The 5,295-nt window shown below is 36.0% G+C and overlaps 1 long non-coding RNA gene across 1 annotated transcript; it reads left to right on the top strand.

Moving 5' to 3' along the window:
* Positions 1–2,411, top strand: LOC130550295 (uncharacterized). The gene is made up of 2 exons (XR_008962386.1): positions 1–39; positions 122–2,411. It is a non-coding gene; the product is annotated as an uncharacterized LOC130550295 (long non-coding RNA).
* The last annotated feature ends 2,884 nt before the right edge of the window (positions 2,412–5,295 follow it).

Below are 5,295 nucleotides of genomic sequence, written 5' to 3'. Positions count from 1 at the left end.
AAGCTGATGCGGTGTGGTGATATAATTCTCAGCAGTGAGGTAAGCGATCATGATTGACGCGAGTACTGTAAAAAGCTCCTCCCTGATCCTTCAACTTTCGTTTATTATTTTACGTGTCTAGTTGCTGTCATACCCGTAGACCACATATATGTGGAACGGTAACGACCAAGTATGAAGAAAATATGGATTATCTTCTGCGAAGCCGAAGTAAAAACAAAGGTGCGTAACACGACTAAATAACTATTAGGCTAATAGATAATACTATCGAATCGGAATCGCAACAGGTGCCGACACCTGTAGTAATAATTTAATGTTATAGCTTTTGTATGCCTTTGAAACCATTCAGACTTATTTACCGTTGTCATGGAATGGTTCATTAGCCTAATGGTTATGAATGTATTCGTCTCCAATTAGCCTTTAGGCATATGTATTTTCTCTCTCCGGAGATATTTAGGAAGATAACCAAACAAGCACTAAGTTAGCCATTATGTAAAAAAAACATTGATGGAAGAAAAAACGTACTGGAAATATGGAAAACTGTTTAGCCTACTGGAAATGTTTTTAAATAATACTCTACCAAATTATTTACTGAAATATTAATGAAATATAGGCTAAAATTGGTAGACTGATTTAACCGACTGAATGTACATTATCCCTTACTTAACATACATAAAGTTTCTATTGTGTTCAATGGAGCTTGCTCGGCTGGTACAAGTGTGTAGGCTCCTGTGTTATACCAAATTAGTAAAGTGGTAATATTTATATGACAGGTTTCTCTTATTTTTCCTCTTAGTTCCTGGATCTAGTTTTCTACTGAACCTATTTTCTAATGTGTAAACAGCACTGGTCATTGGCCGTGACATTTCTGATAAGAAGGTATAGGTCACTTATGAAATGATATGACATTAGAGACACAACCGAGGTGACATAAAATGAGCTGTTGGTCTAAGTATAAGCATCTTATTTTGGGGTTAGGGGGATGATAATGTTCTTGTTAATATGTTGAGTGTAGGCTATAACCTTGCATGGCATTTAAACAGGTAAGTTTAGATGTTTGGCGTGATTGTTGAAGTCTAAAATGACGTACAATGATGAGACCTTTCAAATCACACTCCACTCCTTAAAAACAAGCTTTACATGTTTGATGCATCATCACATTTGTTACATAGGCGGGCCTACTCTAATGTCTGTAGGGTCTCACAATATACCAGTTTTAAAATAATTAACAATAAACATAATATTAAAAAATCACAGTTATCAATATTGTGTGCATTTGTAATAAACTATTTAATATCCATTTAAAAAATTGCCTTGAGAGTCACAATGGTTACCAAATCTCTCCCAGCCTCTGTTCTTGTGATTTTGTTGGCCATGATAACCTTGTACTGACAATCTGACAGCCCTAATCTGTATATTTATGCACATATATTTTGCAATGAACATAGTTCAGAAGACAGAACCTTACTCATGTAATTGTAATGTAAACCTACTGCTCTGTTAATAAAACATTGTTACACGGGGTACATTGATAAATACAGTATACACTAAATATAGATATAGGCCGATACATATATTGTCAAATATTAAATACACAAAGTATGCAGAGATCCAGCAGAATAAAAATAGCTCAGAATAAAAATAGCTCACAGTCATTTAAGGTAAATCGAAACTATGGGGAAAGTTGAATTATTGCAGATTTACATGAAGTTCACTGTTTGCATCTCCTGTGTACTCAAATTTCTCAAATTCTTCTTATTTGAGAAATATATTTTTAGAGACTGTTGCAGGAATACCTCGATCTTTTTGTTGTGTTATTTGCACATAAATACACTCACCAGTCACTTTACTAGCTACACCATGCTAGTTCCTGGATGGACCCCCTTTGCTTTCAGAACTGCCTTCAAGAAGGTTCTGTTCACTTTCCTCTGAGATTTGTATCTTAAAATATGCAAATTTGTCAGCTGCACATGCATGATGCAAATCTCCTGTTCCACCACATCCCAAAAGTGCTCTATTAGACTGAGATCTGTTCAGTGTAGAGACCATCTGAGCATGTTGAAGCACATGCTGAAGAAACCATGCTCAAGAGATGATCTGAGCTTTGTGTCGTGACACATTATTCTGCTGGATATGCCATTAAAAGACTAATGGATGGTCATCTGAATACATATCATCTACTCTTGCCTTTTTTCAGCTTGAGCTTCCTTTGACATCAACAAGGCATTTTCACTCAGACAGCAGATTCTTACTGCGTATTCAATTTTCTTTCTACCCATTCTCTGTGAACCAAAAAGAGGATTCTGTGTGAAAATCCTCAGATCAACGGTTTCCTAAATACTCTGGCAACAACAACTGCCATGCTCAAAGTCACATTTTAAACCTATTTTGATACTATTGACCATGTCTGCATGCCTAAAAACCATTGAGTTGCAGCTCTTTGATTGACTAATTAGATATATGAGGATGTACCTAATAAAGTGTCCATCAGTTGTTTACATTAAAAGAAACCAGAGTTATGTGTGCCAAAAGAACAGCAACTCCAAGTAAAAAAGGACAAAATAGAGGTTTTAGGGTTCTTAGCATGATATCAACTCCACCTGCCATCTAGTGGTCACTAAATGTAAGTTAAGTGCATGAGGGAGTTTCCTCAGATTCCTGTTGAGAACAATAGAATATCCACAGGCTTAGTAGTCAAGGCACTGACATTTTCCACAAGATGAGCATGCTTCATGAAAAAAAACTTATAACAATAATAAAGTAGATCAATTGTAAATCCCAGCATTTGCATGCTGATAAAATCAGGACATCTGTCAGGATTGGTCGGACACCAGATAAATAATGTTGCCGTTTAGAACCCCGTGTATAGAGACCAAATAAACTGTTCAGCTGTTTGTTCACCCCCTGATGGATCTCTCTAGGGTTTGATGTCATTGTTTTGATGTACAGCTTTCATCCAAAGTATGAGTGAAATCTGCTTCAACCACTAAAACTAGTCAAACAACATTGTGAAAGGAGCACACCCTGAAAAAGCACACCGTTTCATCTTTCTGAGAAACAAATAGTAAAAGAGAAATCCAATAGTAAAATAAATAAATGTAAATGTAGGTGAAAATAACCTTTTTATTTAAACTACAATCTAAATTAGAAAAAAATAAAATAGATTAGATCATTAATAATAAAATGAATTAGAATATAGTATGTTTTTTATCTTTCGACTGAAGTCACAAAAAACATCTATAACATGGGCTATAAAATATGATATTGCTAAAAAGCTTTTACTCAGCATTTACTCAGCCTCATATGGGGAGGCTCAGAGATGACGTATTTTTGTATGCAAAACCCAGAAGCGAGTTAGCATTTTAGGACTTCCGGTTCCATCGCTCCAAAGTCAATCGGTTTTTGGTAAATCCCCTGAAATAAGGTCTGTGCTTTACAAACCTCTAAATATTTTCACGTTGTAATCTATAACATGAAACCAATTTTTTAAAGTCTTATTATGTCTTAAAAACGGCGGTTGCTAATAAGTTGCTAAAAGCGACTACTTACTTTGGCGGGGACGTTAGGCATAATCGCCTATATAAAGCTCACAAATAATGCAACATGGGCACACATCTCTTAAAATGTAGATGCGGATTCATTCACGGAGTAAGTACTTACCAGGGAAAACATTTTAATAAAGTTTGAAAGAGTTGTCAGTGGCTTGGTGGCAGTGGTGTAAAGTATTGGAGTAAATGTAATCAGTTACTGTACTTACAGTAAGTATCTTTTTGGCTACTTTGTAGTTGTACTGAGTATTTAGGATATTAGCTACTTTTACTCTCTACTTGACTACATTTTTGAACAAGTATATGTACTCTTTACACCACAACATTTGTAATGACTAATGCTATTACAGTACACATTACATTTTGTATGGCACCTATCTTTTTTGCAGCAGTTTATTTTTGCTACAGAATCATTAATATTGCCATTTACAGGGCATTGAAGGTACTATACTGTATCTTGTGGATTTTGCCCTAACTTACTAAAACTTGTCAACATGGCTTCTTTATGTGAATACGAGTGCAGTATCAGGTAGTTGTCAATCGCTGGTGGTTTATATGTGAAATGAGGACATGACTGTAGCTGGCGATGAGGCCAAAACCGGCATGTCCAGTGCAAAAAGGCTTTGACTTTTTAATTTTACTTAACATTATTTTATTTATGCGTTATATTGAAGAGACCTTTTTGAAGGAGTTTGGTTTACTTATGAGCATTTGAGCTTAAATGAGACTTGGGTGTTTGTAATAGATGTAGGTTATGGTGTCGACCATGATTTGTTGCAATTTTGAGGTGTTCAGTCTTATTATGATTTAAGAAAATAAAAGCGATTGCTCTCCTCACGAATCACCTGTTTCTTGTTTTTCAATGACGTGTCTCTTAAGTGTTGAGGACTAGTGCTGCTTTGAGCCTACATTCAGTATGAGTAAAATACTCAAGTACTGTTAATATCAGATACTCGAAGACTTTTACTGAAGTCGTTTTGGAATTGGTGACTTGTAACTTGTAATGGAGTAATTTTCGCTGCAAGGTATCTGTACTTTTACTTAAGTATGGTTTTCAGGTACTCTTTACACCTCTGCCCCAGGTTCGGTCCTGGAGGGCCGGTGTCCTGCAGAGTTTAGCTTCAACCCTAATCAAACACACCTGAAGCAGCTAATCAATGTCTCACTAGGCACAGCAGAAACTTGCAGGCAGGTGTGTTGAGGCAGGTTGGAGCTAAACTCTGCAGGACACCGGCCCTCCAGGAACAAGTTTGGGGACCCCTGCTGTAGACTATAAAAACACACTTACTCTACTAATGCTTTGAAAGACAGATTAAACAAGAAAATCAGTCCTACACTCAAAAAAATCCGTAAAAATAGTGCACAATATACTGAATTAATATGAAGGAATTATCCGTATTCATTATTATAGTTGTTTTACCTGTATTTTACATTTTGCACTGCATTAAATTGCATTTTAGCATTAACGGAAATGTCCGTAAAATAAAGGAAAATGTACTGGTAATTTTCTGCCAGTACTTCATCTGTTTTTTTGCAGATTTTTTTTAAGTGTACAAGCAGCATGCAAAACTGTGCTTTTCTGTGTTTACTTTCACTCTCCTCATATCTCTGTAGCTAAAATATATTCTTTTAGCTACAGATTCTGGTGATTCCGTGGTCCTGGTTCTTTTAGATCTTTCAGCAGCATTCGACACTGTGGACCACTCTATTTTATTATCCCGATTAGAGTCTGATGTGGGCATGAATGGGA

Source organism: Triplophysa rosa, unplaced genomic scaffold, assembly GCF_024868665.1.
Source record: "Triplophysa rosa unplaced genomic scaffold, Trosa_1v2 scaffold282_ERROPOS51561, whole genome shotgun sequence".
Classification (NCBI taxonomy): Eukaryota; Metazoa; Chordata; class Actinopteri; order Cypriniformes; family Nemacheilidae; genus Triplophysa; species Triplophysa rosa.
This window is presented reverse-complemented; position numbering and strand designations above follow the sequence as displayed.